Genomic DNA, 16,949 nt, shown 5'->3' with positions numbered 1-16,949 from the left:
TATAATAATAATAATTTCAGAAGAGTAACATACCTCAGAATTCTTCCCTTGAAATCTAAAATTAAAAGTACTGATCACACACCTTTCAGTGAAGCACTGGCAAAGAGTTTTTTAAGGTGAAAGTCTTCAGCTCTATCTCAAGAAATAACCTATAAGCTATAAAAGCAATGTTCTATGTATTTTTTTAGCATCTCTAAATTCTGACACTCTTAGTATTTTACGTTTTATGCTAGTTAGTTGTCAGTCAAAAGATTTTTCTCCATATTTGTGGAGGTTTCTTCTTTCATCTAGTGCCACTCAGCTCCATTACACTGTATAAATTAGAAACACTACCTCTTTAATAATGTTGGAATAAGTGTAATTTTTAAACATTTAAGAATGTAATTATTTACATGCATCATAAATATTAACTATTAACATAAACCATGTGTGAAGTACTGAAAGAAGTAGAACTCAGCATTGTCAAGCATAATTTTAATGTATCAAACAAAAATTAAGGGTACTTTTAGTTATCTAGAAAGAAAATCTGGGTGAGATTGATCCCAATGTCTTTATTAACACCCCTAATAGTACCTATATACATATATGTATGTGTGTAATTTGCATTGTGCCAAAATAACTATAGATTCAAAGATTATCTTACCACTATCAAAAGCTACCTTTTGCAAAAGCCTTGCCATTTTGCACATTACTGAAAGGAATGAAGTGCTAATTTAATAAATATGTCACTAGCTGTGTTTAAACTAAACACCATTAATGCATGTTTGTTGTTGTATGTGCATAAGGCTACAGATTGCAAACCCCTTACTACGAAACAAGCTGCTTTTTATCAGTGAATATATTCTTTTTGGGGTTTTATGGCCTTCCTTTAATGTGGACGGTCACTTTTCTTCCTTTGTTTGGAAAGGTACAGTTTATATTTCTTCCCAGATTTAGTATTTCCCTCGAAGGTTTTTGTGATTAACAATATAATATTTTTATTGAGTTATTTCACACACAAATGATGGGGCCCGAAGGGTATTCTAGGTTTACAAGATTTTACTAATAACTATGCTCCCCTTTGTATTAAAGCTGCTAATTAGTGCTTTTAAACAGCTCAACATTTAATTCTTTGAAGGCACCATATAAAGGGCTGGTATAAAACTGTTTATGTAGGAGGATATATAAAATAAGAAGGTGTTAAACCCAACACAAATTGAGTGGCAGGGGGTTCCCTAAAGTGCTAATTTTATGTTTGTTTTCGTCTCATTTAAAGTTAAGATGTCTGCATTGTAACAGTGATGTGTAACATGCTTTACATACAGATTAAGCAAAATGTGTCAATTTATGAGCCTTATTTGCCTGGAGAGGTAGTCACCAGTAGTTCCATCAGTGATTTTATGCATGTGTAAATATACATATACGTGCTTGTGTGTTTTCACATGTAGGGATCCAAAAGTGTGTGCTGGGTATACAAAGACATGTGGGTGCCCACACACATACACTTTGATGTCCAGAATATCTAGCCTCTGTATGTCCCTGCATTTCAGTTATTATGCAAAACTTCAAACTCATTAATTATGTGAGATTGCTCATTAAAAAAAATTAAGTATTTCATTTAAATATATTTTGAGGTTTTAAAGCTACAGTTTGTTTAATTGGTATTACTAAACTGAACTGATTTATACACACAGAGCATATGAGATGGCTGTAATCAAGAAATAAATGACTTGTGAGTTGCATTTTATCCTTCTTTGCTCCAAGTTAATCCACTAAATGTTTCAGAAATTAATTTAAAAGTGGGAATTTTCACTAAAAAGTGCTGAATGAAAACTGGAAAACTACTGAAGAAACTAAACATGAAAACCTCCATTGTTCATCAAAGCCATTGCTTGTACAAATACAGTTTTAAAAAACATTTTAAAAATAATCTCATGAAGTAAATTTCTGAGTTTTACAGGGGAAAGTGAATTGGGTCAAAGCCCCAAGCGTCCATTTTCAGCTGACCCCACTTCTCTTCCTGAGAGCACCACCACTGAGCTCCACTCTGTGCCACCACTTTTGGAGGGGTGGTAATGGTCTTCTGACAGCACTCCATATACATCTATAAGACGACACAGTATTGTGCAGACACGACTGACCAGGTTCTGGAAGTGGGAGAGCTCAATGCAGAATCCCACCTGAGCTAAGTGGTCCTGGTGCAATTAATCAGTTTCCAAGTCTTGAGCTAGTACAGGTGTACTCATTTCAGGGTTGACATGCAAAACTGATGAAAATTTATTTATGCAACCCTGCGGCTGTGCATAATTATGTACTAAATGTAATTTGCATACTACCAAAAGTGTCTGATGCAAACATTAAGATGGAGAATGTCAGTAAGGTAAAACTGCAAGAGGAGGTGAAAAAAAATGCATGACTATCAGGCAGGATAACAAATACATCACTGTCATCTCTTTAATGCTATATCTTATTGCAAAGAAGTGGAGGTTAAGGACCAAATAAATATTCACCCTTTGCATAGTGTAGTAAACTTTTTTGAGAGTTCCCTTCTTAAACCACAGTAAGTTCGTTCTTTTCACTTTCAACAGGCAAGTATTAGGCATCAGCATCTGGCTATGCTGGCCAATGTACAAACACATGCTAAAAATAGACTTTCCCCATAGATAGCAGTCTAAGTAAACTGTCTGTTCATGGAAAGATGATAATGTAAGAAGAATATAAGCAACAGCATCTTTGTGGGTTGTTACTTCAAGAACAGTGTTTCACCACCATGTTATGTTTATTTGGGCAAGTGTTTTCACTTTTGTGGGATGAATCACTTATTTTGCAACCAATACTACATATGTTTTGGTCTGTTTATTTTGCATGTATGTACAAAGGCAAGGGGTGGAAATGAATGGGCTAAACTCTAGATTTTCTTAGAATGATCCTGAGTAAAATCCAGTGTACCTTTTAAAAATTCTATTTCAAAAGTCCTGTAAAAGCCTTACCTCATTCCCAAAGTATATGCTCAGGTGGCATTGTCAAAGCAGAAGTATTAATGCTGTCACTAGTATTCTCATTTGATTTATGCCCCTTCTTCATACACTGAAGTATTTAGAGATACACCTTTATTGTTTTGAGTTCAAAATTTGTGAAATTACGTATATGATGCTTTATAGTTGCTTCAGCATTAGAGCCTGACATACACCAATCTCTCATTTTCATCATCTTTGTTTCTCTATTCCTAAACTTAGCTTCCCCTGGAGAGCCTCTGGGAGCAAGAAAAATTGGAAAGTTGCCCTGACTCTCATTCTGCCCTGACATACGTGTTGGTATGCTTCAGAGCAGCCTAGAGGCAGCTTCGACAAATAACATCTGGCAGATTGCCTCTAAGACTTGCATTTATCCTGCTGAACTTTAGGCACACACATTGATGCATCTTTGGTAGGAGCCCATCACTTTGTTTCCTCTCTAGGCAAGAAGGAAAGGCATCAAAAATGGACATCCTTGAGGCACATGGGATTTGGTTTTCTTTATAAATTAATCTCATGAAAGAAAAGAGAAACAAAGTTATGATGTGAACTCTGGATCAAATAGAAATGGGAGAGCAGCTTCACCATTTCTCCTTTTTGTAACTTAGCCATTAGGAAACCTAGCCATTAACCCACCGGCATCGGCATTTTTGTAACAGATTGATGGGTGCCACTGGATTTTACTGCCCAGTGTCAAAGAGTTATTCATAGGCCAGCATTTAGAAAATTCAAAAATAGTTTGTCTCTATTTTGTATTTCTTCTCTGCTGATCTGTGAAGTTACTGTACTGAAGAGTTGCCTCATACTACTGCATGACAGTACAATTCTTAATAAATCCCACCTGACTGAAATGAATTAGGTCTGGGAATATGTGTTCCAGATTATTAACCAGCACCTTTGCAAGTAACTTACCATCCACATTTATTAAAGATATTGGGTGATAATTTGTGCAGTGTTCTGGATCTCTCTCTGGTCTAAGAATTATGGTAATTAGTGCTCTGAGAGAAGATGTACTCGTATGTTTCTCAGGGTGCAGAGAATAGCATATCATTACACTCCTTTTAGATTTGAGATGGATAACTCCCAGACTATTTCTATTTTTTAACCTTGGCCAGCTGTGAATGGATGGAGGCTCAGAGCAGGTCAGGAGACCTGTGCTCCATCTCCAGCTTTGCCAGCACAGGACACTGTGCTGCTTGCTTTGACCTGGCCCCTCATTTTCAGTTGCAAATGAGAATAAAGATCTGTTAAGGTTGGGCTTCAATTTCAGTAGGCACTTGCCCAAGAGGAAACACTATTAATGAACTCCATGGAATAAAAGGTACCTGCATCTTTGGTGCATGGTGCCAGGTGAGGATGTGATGATGGTTCAGATGGCTGTAAAGTGAGAGGCCACTCCAGAGGGAAGGATCACTGAGGAATTCTGTCTGAGAGTGATACAAGTAACAATGCTGCTGCCATAGAGTGACCATTCTACAAAGTCTTTTAAGACCTTCTTAAAAGATGAAGGGCAGAAGACAGTAAACCACCATCTGCATTTGGAGTCATCAGAAAGCAGGTCTTCAAATTCTAGGAGATAATTTAGGAAAGAAGAAAATTATTAACTCCTCCAGGAACTTAATTAGTAAATTAAATTCTTTAAATGGACTTTTGCTTCCCAGGAATTCGCTTCCTCAGGATTGTGCCTGTGGCAGTCCCAAGTAATCAGTCTGCCAGAATTACCCAAAACAAAATACCTAATAATAATAATACTCAAATCTCTGAGTTTCAAGAGACTTTAGAGACCTGAGCCACACTGATCCTGCAAGGTTATCTGAAAATCTCTAGCCATTAGATTCCTCTGCTGGGACACGATGTCTTGATACCACTTTCCTGGAAGAGAAAGTAATCTACATTGCCATGTCTTTATTTCTATGTGCAGTCCTGCAGACACATAAAGGACTGTGATAACAGTACTCTCAACTGTTTCCTTCACCCCTCTGTGAAACTCCTCCTTATTTGAAAGCTAATTGTTAAACTGTGCAATAATTTCCATAGTGCTATTTTGGGGGATGAAAAAAGCCCCCAACTTTTCCCTTCAGCATCATATTCCTGCTTGACTTTCATCAAAGAGTTAAACAGCCAAGGGCTTTTAGCATCTCATTTCACTTACACACACAGGCCATTATAACCTGCATAAACAAGGATGACAAGTTGAGATTAATGAAGGTCCCAAAGTGACAGAACAATTTAATTGTCAGAAATCATAGGAGGTGAACTTTGCCAGTGTATTTATATAAGACTGCCATAGTCTGAAAACTTCCCTAATTGATTATGACCAATAAGTAATAACACTGGGAGCAGTTTTCTGGGGTACAAATAAGAAATGACCCAAAACAGTTAATAGTGGTTTTAAGATTCATAATATAAGAATATTAGATTGATAAAATAAATGACCAATAACACTCTGAAAATAATTGTAGTGTTTACACTTAATAGTACAGCAGAGAAAACTGCAGCTCTGACAAAAGTCAAATGAAGTGGGCTAGCTTTTGAAAAATGAATTGCAACAGTCAGGCAGGGAGTGATATGAGTACAGCAGAGGCAAGCAGGATCCCTACAGATGTGAGGTGCAATGCTGTTTGTTCTCTCTCTCCTTTAGACATTTTAAAACTTTTTTTTTAAGAAATACTAAAATTATTGTGTCTTTTTTTTCAAGAGGAATAAAACCAGTGCTGTGTAAGCAAACACACACACACACACACACACACACACACACACACATCACTGAGAGTAATTAAAGGGGGGCAAGCCTTTCACTTCTAACCTTTGAAAGACACACCAGGTAATTCAAAGCTCAAAGATACAATGCACAGCTCTTTGTATTTTTGAATTCCACATGCTTACTCAGTTGTTGCCTAAATATTGCCTTTGGAGCTCACCACCTCAACTGGAAGCCTGTTCAACCTGTTCCTTTGCCTTACTATGATCATATCTCCTTATTTTTTACTTCCACTTAGTCTTACATTCCACTTATCTCTTCTAGTCAGGCTTCTCCAATGATCCCAAGCAAATCATCAAGCTAATTTGAATGATAACTCTTAGAGAGCTGCAATAACCTCTCTTTGATGTTTTTTTTCCTTCTTTTTTTTTTCTTTTTTTTCTCTTTTTTTAACCCAGAAGGTAAGAAACTCACTGTGCTGGCAGTATTACCCCTTCTAAATATAAAGAATATCTCTTCATTCCAGTAATATTTTACTTAAATGGCTGCCAGGGATGGCTGTATAATTGATCTTGCCTTTGAGCAGGAGAACAGAATATATGGCCTATGGAGTTTCCTTCCAGTCTTACATTTCAGTGATTCTCTGATGATAAAGGCAAAAGGCAGCACTTAATGCATTTCACTCATATCACCTTGTAACTGTCCCTCCACGTGACTAAATCAGGCTCATTGCACCATCTTACCCTCTCAGTTACAACAGCACGTGTCAACCTAGCTATTCCAAACTTCTTCCCATACACAAAACCAAACAGGATACTGTAGACCAAGCTCTGTCTCAGTATCCATGTGCTGTTCCCGTTAGATCAAAGGGAAAGGTAAATATAGCTGAGGCAGAAATTGTCTCCATATGTCATTTGCAGCCTAACTGGAGCTTTATACAATGTTACTTACTGTCACCAGCAATCTCTGAGAACAATCCCAATTTCCACAGGATCTTCCCCTTTTCATTCTTCTCAAAATCTTAGGAAAGGGTTCTATTTTTTTTTTCTCCAGGAATTTTTGTAAGCATCTAGTCTACACTTTCTTTTCAACAAGTTTGAGACCTTCAGTCCCAAATGTATTGCACACATTTTGAGTCCAGAAGGAAAGTACCCACATTTCAATTTAGATTAGCTAGACACCTCCAGATGAAAGCTGAGGTCTGACTAACTTTCCTTACAGCTGCTTTGAGCAGGGCATACACAGCACTAAGGGCAAACTCATCTGGCTCAAGTTCAGCTTCTCCTTGACAAATACATTATCTGCAAGACTTTTAGCAGAGACTCTTGTTTTTGAAAATGGCCAGACAAATAGTTTGTGTAAACCTCTTTCCGACAGTAGATAACTTCTAGTTGCTGCTTGGCTGACAGATTATGAGAAAAGAATATTCAAAATTCATGAGGTCTTGGCTGGTCCCTGGTGTATCTAATTCTTTGATCAGATAAATATAATTACTTCAAAAAAGAAGTATGTGTCCTGAAGGATTGGGAAAATGAATTCAAAATGTGCTTTCACAACCAGTTAAGGTTATTTACAGAGAGGCTGAGCTTCTGCAACCTTTTTCCCCCTAAAATTTGTTGTGTTTTTATTTACACAATGAGAAGAGAAAGGAGCACAAACCTAGCAGCAGAGGGTTAACAGGTTTTGGGGATATCAAACTCCACTTGAGCTACATGTACTTTCAAGACTTTTAGGATCATTAAAATCCTCAGTGATAACAAAACCAGAGCTCCTTAACCCTCTTACATCATCTCCCGTTGGAAGGTTGGGAGCCCAACTCACAGTGGGGTTAGGAAGGACAAGCTACAAACATCATGCTTTGGCTCTGTCACTTTTACTTGATAAGTCCAAAACAGTGCACTTTGACAGGCCCTTTATATGCAAGCTTGAAAAATAACCTATTTAGCATTCCCCAGCCCTAGTACATGAATTCACTGGGAAACTATGCAAAAGATACTTTGGAAATAAATATGCACAAGAAATTACAACTCTGTCTGAATGACCCCCTACCTTGGAATGTCTAGAACTGTGAGAATTATAAGGTCAGGAAATATGTACAGGCCTAGTGCCTCAAAAAGTTACTATTCCTTATTAGGAATCTGCACAGACATGGAAGCAGGAGTTGTATAAACTAAAAGGAAGATTTTTTTCCTGTCGCTTACATGCCTAGTCCTTGACCTATCCCATTTATAGTTTCCTTTAAGATACTATGCATTGCAAGTTCATTTGTTTCCTAGTAGTCCTCCAGCAGTGAGATTCAACTGCAGCCAATACTGCAGACAGAGCAGGGCTATGTAAGCAGAAGCTTGAGATTTATATGCCTGTAAAATCACAGGTATTCATTTATCACTGCTAACAATTTTGAGCCCTGACTCTACAATTTCCAGGTAAAAGGTATCCTTACTCTCTGTCTGAAAATCTTAAATGCAGACATATAGAACTGTTTAGTCTGCTTTACTATAAATAGGAGGTAATATGTTATTTCAAACAAAAAGCATACCATAAACTACATACTTAATTTTGACAGATTGTGCTTTCCTATATATGGTATGGTCCCGCTGTGCTTTCATGGATCAAGCTCCCATTGACTTCAGCTGTCTCTCCTAACAGTGCAATTCCAAACATTGCCTTTTGTTATATTTCACACCTTTCGGGTTTTTTCATAATACTTTTCTCTGCATAAAAGCACTGTATTCTGCAATATCCAATTGTAGGCTTGCACAGGCAGCACAAAAGCCTCTTAAGAACTGAAAAGTGCTTTCAAGAAGAAATTCTCTCAATTTCTTTTCCTCTCTCCCTACCACTCAAATGGTTAGACAAACCATTCTCAAAATTAAGTAGAATACTAGTGCTTCAGATCACCCCCAAAATCTGCAAAAGGAAAGAACAGCTTTTACATTGTAGATAACCTTTCAGCCAACATTCCTCTTGGTATCCCCCCAGTTTGCAGTTAAATTGCACTGTGTTTATTCTTCTAGGGAACAGGCTCATTATATGATTTAAAAGTGTTAGTGTACACAGCACTGACATGTCCATTACATCCATACACGCTGACACGCAGATTAGAGAGAAGTTCAGGTTACCCAATTAAGAATTTGAGCTGCATTTTGGAAACGGAGAAGAGGGAGGGAGCTCTGGTTGGAGTACTTCAGTCTACACACTGACAAAAACACTGTCTGTTTGCAGAATATTGGTCCATCAGGCCCAAACAGAGGCAATCAGAAGGAGAGTGGGACTGAGGAGAAAGACTCTAGCCCAAATATAAATAAAAATGCTGGCTCCTAGTTTAGCCTCTGAGAATCAAAAAAACTGGGACTGAAAAGAGGAGACATAGCTTGTCCTCCTGCCGGTGTGGAAGTGTGGTCTGCAGGATGGTTCAGCCTGCCTTGTCCCTGCATTTCACAGCCACTTTACATCCTGCCTCCTTGCTTGCAGCAGGACTCCTGCTTTAGGCCAAACAGGCCCTTGCCACAAATATAAATTTTAAATTAAAAAATCCCAACCAGCAAACAAACCCTGCTATAACCAGGCATATGGCCCAGCCAGCACTTATTTTCTCAGTGCTTCATAGCTGTGGGGTTGGGGCAGATTTTGCCACACAAGCCCTTTTGCTTTGTAAGCCTAACACTGGTTATCAGAGATTGTCGGCTTTAATTAAAATAAACTAAAAATAGTGTAAGAGGTTTTCTGAGCCTTTAATTAAGCTGAAAACCTAAGTATTATAGCTGCCGAAGATGTCCAGTGACTAAGAACATGAAGATTGAAAACAAAAATCTCCTGAGGAGAGATTAAGGCTTTTGTCTTTGACATGGCCTTTGCAAGGGGCTCAAGGCACAATTACGAATGCTATGGGCTGGCAATGTTGCTCAGCACAAGTAGAAATAACTCACGTGCTGGGGGACAGCAGCACACCTTTCTTGGTGCTTCGAGACTTCCCCTTTTTTCCCTGGTATGGTCCGTGCCATGAATCATTTCAGGTTACCAGCAGTTCCTTCCCTGACTTCAATCAGAACAGAATTGAACCTTAAGCAGTTGTCAGAGGAGGACACAGATAAAGGCAGCTCTAGCCACTTCCATTTTATTTAAAGATGTTGTTACGTGCTTTGACAGTTCAGCCCTGCACATTTAAACATTCGGTTACTGTAGCTTTAGTGAAAGTGATTCGCTCTAGCAATACAAATCTCTGGTTACCAAACATTTACTTTATGCTCTCAAAAAGATAATCTAACAACATCCAGAGTTTTCTGTTTCCAAATAAAATGAATTCATGGTATTCCCTCATGCTATTGTTACAGACTGTACAGCTAAATTTAACTCGTTTATCTCTTGCTGATCTTTCAAATAAAGTTCATTATTATATCAGGTATGTTCATGGTTAGCAATGATTGTTTAATATTAAACACCCTTTGCCAATAAAGCTCCATATATAATTGACCATTAAAATCTTGGTTACAGCTGCTCCAATAATAAAAGCTATAATTAAAATCACATTCAGATTTCCAAGATAACCACTTTGGCCTCACTCACAGAGAAAGTAGGACTTTGTAACTGTCCTAAGGACCAGAGCAAGACCATTTCTGATCAAAAGACTGCAGAACTGTTCATCTGTTTTAATTGCTGTCTCCTTTGGGAAGTAGAGGACTGGAATTTCAGTGCTTTCAGGCGTATTTCTAGTTGGTCAAATTCTTCATAAATCCAGATGAGCTTCTTAATAGAGACACTTAACTGAAAAACCTATTCCACTTTTTTTTTTAACTTCCTGAAATGTTTTATTACAATATTTTTTCTAATATTTTTCCTAATATCAATAGTTATGAAATAAACATTGAAGAGGATAAAACATATATATATAGGTAGCCTAGGGAGGTTGTGAGTGTCCCAACCCTGGCAGTGTTCAAAGCCAGGTTAGATAAGCCTTGAGCAATCTTCTCCAGTGGGAGGTGTCTCTGCACATGTCAGGGGAGTTGGGACTGGATGATCTTTAAGGTCCATTCCAACCCCTTAATATTTTATTATTATATAGTAATTATTATAATATAATAATACTTAAATTATATAACAATATTTTATTATTAATAAGCCCCAATGATTGTATGAATTGTGAGACTTGCTCTATTCCTTCTGATGTTCTTTTTATTTTTTCTCCCATCTATCCCATCTATCATCTCTCATCTATCTATTTTACTTTTGGTAAAATCTATTCATACATATTTGAGTTTGGAGCAGATGATGGGATTCAGATAAAAGTGATAAAATCTTCTTTTCTTGTGACTTTATCAGATTGCTGACCAAAGAGATCACCTTGCTTGGGCATAATGTGGCACAGTGAAGACTTAATAAGTCATTACCAAGAACATTGAGATTAGATGTTAAAAATCCAGTGGTTTAAAAAAACAAAACAGTGAATTTAGAAGTTAATTTATGGCATGCGTTTCATTTCTTGCATCACATAAGGAGCAAATGATAACTTAAACTGTAGATCAGCTGCAGACTCATAAGATAATGCAGAAAGACACGCCTTTTTACCCATCAGAGCAAAGCAGGTCCTAAATAGCTGTGCCTAGATCCTTCATCAGAAACCTGGACCTCTTGTTACCAAAACCTGGAACCGTAATCCTGCAAGCCACAGGACACACTCCTTCCCTGGAATGGAATGAGGTTTAATCTATGATCATTCTCACAGCTGATACAGGTGCAACTCCACATGTTACTCTTTTAGGTAAAGTACATCACAACATCTCTCCTTACTCTTAAGGAGCTGCATGTGTTAAAAATAGCTAAAAATTTACCATGTGGAAGAGACTAATAATCCCACTCTATGCAGCCAGGCTGACTTGTGGCAGATTAGGTGGAGATCTGTAAGCAGTGACATAGAAGTGACCTTGCTCTGGATCTATCACCATGTCAACCAAATATTCTCAGATATATACCCCACAATAATAAATTCAAGTTAACCATAAACTGCATAAAGAAATCTAACATAGTATTCTGATCCAGTCCTCCATTTACCTCCCCCCTCCAAATATTCATCTTAAAGATACCAACAGGAACAGGCAACTACCACAGCACAAATGAAGGTATTTTCCCTGGTAATACAACCTTACAATAAACCATTCCAACCAAACTTTGGCAGAATGAGATGTATGGAGTAGACTCTTGTCTTGACTCAGTCAAATTCCCAATTTTCGTAATATTAACATTACAAAGGACTAGCAGTTGAACTCTTCTTTCTCTCTTTAAATAAAGAACACACATAAGGAAACTAAACACACTACATGCTCAAAGGGATAGAAATATACATAATTAAGTGAGAAGAGGAAATGAATAAAATTCCTACCAGAAGACCAGTTCACTGTCCACAGGACTTCAGCTGCAGGCCAATATTTCAGCTAGCATCCACCAGTGTTACTCCAGGCATTTCTACCACACTGCTCTAGTTCACACCCTCCTAGGAACTCAACTGTTGCACAGGACCCTGCAATTATGGGTAGAAAGTCTTGATGACTGGAGGGTTTCTTACTCATCAGGATGACCACTGGGTCATCCTGAAATATTCCAGGAAAGTATTTCTGGCATCTGAGATCCCCTCTTTTCTCCTCCTTTTCTAGTGTTGATCCCACTGTGGCTGGCTGAAACTTTGTTTCCTCTTAATTCACCTGTTGAGCCCCTGCCTTAGGAGATTAACGGGGGAGGCTGTGTCACTGGTACTCAGCAGAAAAGAGATATTGCCAGCTTTTGAATCGCTCCACACTGGATGCAGTGATTTAGGAAAGACTTGCTGTTATGCAGTTATTTTACAATTGCACCCTTATGCTCATCTCCTGTGTTCAAGTGAGTGAACACCACTGTTTTGCTTCTGAGCTTCCTTGCTTTTTAAATTAACGCCCAAAATCTTCGTTGAGAAAGCAGTTGGGTGTTTCCATACAGAAATAAAACCCATTCATTTCTACAAGGGTGATGTACCAGGCTAAATAAAAATAATATTATGTGGCACTTCAGAGTGAAAGTGAACTTGGTGTAATTCAAAACAGTTACCTACAGAGTGCTGACCTACAGAGGACCCACCCCTCTCCTGCACCTTGGTACACAAATCAAGCAGGACAGTAGTGGGTTTGGTAGCACCCATCTCATTGCATCATTACAAAGTGCTTTACAAGTCACCTCTGCTATCGTGCCAGGTTCAGCATTTCTGTTGTCATACATTCCTTGCTGAATATGCACAAGGAGAGGCGTGCATCCTTGTGCACCCTGGGACGCCAAAAGGTCACTCAGGCTTCCCTCACATGTCTGCGGTGAGACTTTAACTTCATGTGCTGAGCTCTGAGAGCCTGACAAAGCATCTTTATTCTGTGGCAGGTCTGAACCTCTCACCATAATAAGTGACCCGCTTCTCCCCTCCCCATCTAAGAAGTGAACACATAATGTATGTTTTAATGTAATACAGGGCTCCCCTCATTGCATCTCCTTCATTCGACAGCTTCTCCTATCTGGCACCAAAGCCTGATTAAATATTAACATGGGGTGGGTCCTATTATTTCCTGACTTCCAAGAATCCATTGGTAAATTGAGATCTAGCTGCTAAAAATTTCTGACACAACATAATTTGTATTGAACCCCCTTTCCATGCCAGAGTGCCAGTGTTAATAAATCAGGCTGTTCACATTGAATAAATCTATTTAAATACTTATAAAATATTAAAGATGCATTTGGGAAAAGCCTCTAAGGTGATTGTTGCACCCATGTACCTCACAGTAACTAATTTATTAAAGAGTTTGCAAACCTGGGAAGGAAGGGAAAGAAAAATGGTTTCATAAACCAAGAGCAGAAGCCAATTTTTCAGCTCAGATGATGAAAGGAAGCATGCATTTCTAATCAAAAAGACAGATACGCCTTTTCTCTCCCACCATTCCCTCAACAGCAAAGTGCCTTTTCATCATCAACAACACTCCATTCCTAATGTCTGCTGAGGCCTTTCTGCACCTTCTCCATACACTAGTAATGTACACACAGCATCCCTTTGAAACAAGAGCCCATTAGCCGTGGCAGACTACCTTTTCACATGAAGTCCTTCCGTTGGTAGTCATCAGCAGAGTGCTAAATCATCCCAACTGGGCATGCTCACATCATGGCACTGGGATAAACACATATTTAGAGCCACAGAATGAAAATTGCTTTTCTACCTTTCTTGAAGGTTTGGGGTTTTTTTTAGGGAAGGTCATAAACTGCACAGAGAACATCTAGCTCTCCTCTCTCACCCCCTTCTCCTCTCCCTTAAATACAGACTTTTTAACAAATCCACTTTTGCTTACACACAGGTCATCTGTAATTTTAGACCTTCAACCACCAGCCAGTCCCCTTTAAAGATTACATAGTAAATGTGACCATAAATTTGCCCCACAATAAGAAACAAGCTGGAGCATGCCCTGCAAGAGGGATTTATGTGATTGTTTTCCTTCCAGTGGGTGTGGTGAAGGGATATAGAAACTGTCAGCAAGAGCAGCAAGCGGGGTGATACTTCACAATAGCTACCTGAGTAATGCAAGAGAGATTAAGCCTAAATTGAGGACTGCCATTTCAGAGGACAATTAATTTTCAGGCTGTTGTAAAAGCTCTGTTGACATTTCTCAGCAGATATTTTGCTTCTCAGTAAGGGTTTAAAGAGCTTTATTCAATAGAGGCTGTGGTGCTGCTGCCTTTCTTTAGGCTAGGTCTAAGGGGTTTCCCCCTAGAAAAGCTCATTTCTCTGACATGCAAGTAAGCTTCTGTGCATTTTGTCAAGGCTGACTTCTAAATCTTCACCTGAGAGCCCATCTCTTGACAGCTGCTTTTCCATAAGCACCTGATTCAGTATCCTGATGCAGTTGGGGAGAGCAAAAATGAAGCAAACAAACTGGAAGCCTCCAACAGTATTTGGGCAAGGGTGTGCTTGTATGACCCTTTTCCCAGACCCTTTCTTTTTAACCCCAGCAGGCACCTAGGAGCACAATGGGCTATACCTAGGCATGGGAACTCTGTTAAACTCCAACTATGCCATGTGTGGGCAAAATGCTTTTCTGCATGCTCAAGCCGTCCTCCAAGCCAGTAACGAATTTTACCACAAACCATGGTGGTTTGTGATGATGGTTCCAGGTCCACAAAGAAAAACTCTGACCCACGCTTATCAAAAATGCCAGAATTCCTTTTTGTTTTGGTGACAATAATATCCCATTCAAGTTCTACAACAACAGACTACGATCCCTAAAATTATTTGGCCAACATGGCTGAGACATGTTTCAAGAAGGTGCCTAAAAGGAGCTGCCTAAGCAAGCTGCTGGGCATCTCAGTGAAACCAGAGACAAGAAATGAGGGCACTAAACTTTGGAAAAGGTTTTCTGCTACAGTGAGGCCAGTAGGAAATTCCAGATCATGGTACCTGGCTGTACACATTCCTGTTGGAAGTGGTCTGCCTTGATGCTGTGTTCAATTTATTACCAGTGACAAATTGCCTGTCAAAACGCAGCTGCTTCTTAGGAATATACAATTGTTTGTGTACAGAGACTGAAGGATGAAAGGGTTAATTATCCAACAAACTCAGGCAGAAGGAGAAAAAAGTTTAAAGCCCAGAGAGGTTATCATTGCCTTTTGCACAGGCTGGTTTTAATCACTTTCTTGTACCTCTCCCTGACTTCATTTATCAAACCTTCACATAAAAGTTGCAAAGTGAGGTTATTCAGCGGATACATCCATTCATCTCAGATGACTGACCAGCGTGGTTTGCAGTACAAGCCAACCTGGGTGATGGCATTCCTCTTGTTTTCATTGCACAGCCTGCTTTCATTTTATGCTGTAATTCTGTTTTCACAAAACCATAACCAAGCAGGCTGCAGATCCCAGGTTCCAGATTTATTTACAAACACCCCTGACCAGCCCCCACTGCCTTCTCCTGTTATCTGCTTTATGCTCGCTTTGGATCTTACCGCCAGGAGTCTGGGGTGGATTAGCTCAAGATAGGAACTAGATCCAATCTAACCAAGGGATGTAATCAACCCATGCTTCCACCCCCGCTCCTCATCCTCTGCATAAATCCAGATCCTGCTTACACACAAACATTTCATGGGAAATGCTGTTTGATATTTTGTGACTTTGCTGGAGTGGTGTCGACCTCAGGCAGAAGTAACAGAAGTGCTGGTCTTAATTGACAGAAGTAGGTAAGCTGCTGTACCAGGCAATTCAGGAAATGAATGAAGAGGGCATGTATTTCTGAGGCTTTTCTGGACCTGAGGATCACCATTTCTGCACCTCCACTGGATGGGCCATTAAGGTGAATGCGGCAAATTATAGATACTTTTATTAATCAAGGAGAATATATACGAGTGAAGAGCAAGAAGAGAGCAACTGGTCTAACCCTCTCTGTATTAATGCAAATAAGCCTGTGTTGGAATTTCATCCACTGGTAAGCTTTCAAAGCTGATTACTAGGAAAAATATGACAAAAACCTTTTTCCTGCCTTTTGTGGGAGTAAAACCACCAGAATCTGGATCCTACTGATTACTAAACAGCTGATTCACATATAATATTAAAGGTTGGGGTTTTTTTGTGCAGCTCAAGAACTGCAGCTGGGGTAAATCAGCATATTGATGGCACTGAGTGAGTTCACACCACTCCATTTCAAAACTTGAAACAAATATTTCAGTATACTTCCTTTGGAAAATGTACATCTAGTGAGAAAACCCAGCCAGTGATTATGTAGAGTTCCTGTCGGCACTGCTCATCTGTAGTCACTTTCTAGGTGAAAAGCCTTTCAGATTAAAGTAGCATTTCCATCCAAACAACCTGGACCAGTTTGAGTGAAAAAGGGGAAGGGCAATGGTGCAGAATAGCTGACCAGGTCTTTGTTCTATTTAAAACATTCCAGTAAGTTTTCAACCACAGAATATGGAAACAGAACTGATCACAGGGAAAATGCAATTAAAATACCTTCCTGCATTTTGCAGCCACAAAATCATTGGCAAATCACTGTAATCTGGCTTTGCTGAAGTGGAGGGCATGAGTCAATCCACCAGGAAAGAGTTTCAGCTAAGTACTTTTCAAGCTAATAACCTTGCTCAGGGACAGTTCATATCCTTTTCTACCTTCCCTCATTGACACTGGGATCCATGAGTAAATTCTCTTACTGTTCTTCACTTCTACTGTGGTGCTGAAACCTTGAAGAGACTCAGATCAGTGACTGTGTATGT

Source organism: Aphelocoma coerulescens, chromosome 3 (genome assembly GCF_041296385.1).
Source record: "Aphelocoma coerulescens isolate FSJ_1873_10779 chromosome 3, UR_Acoe_1.0, whole genome shotgun sequence".
NCBI lineage: Eukaryota > Metazoa > Chordata > Aves > Passeriformes > Corvidae > Aphelocoma > Aphelocoma coerulescens.
Note: the sequence above shows the minus strand (reverse complement) of the source record.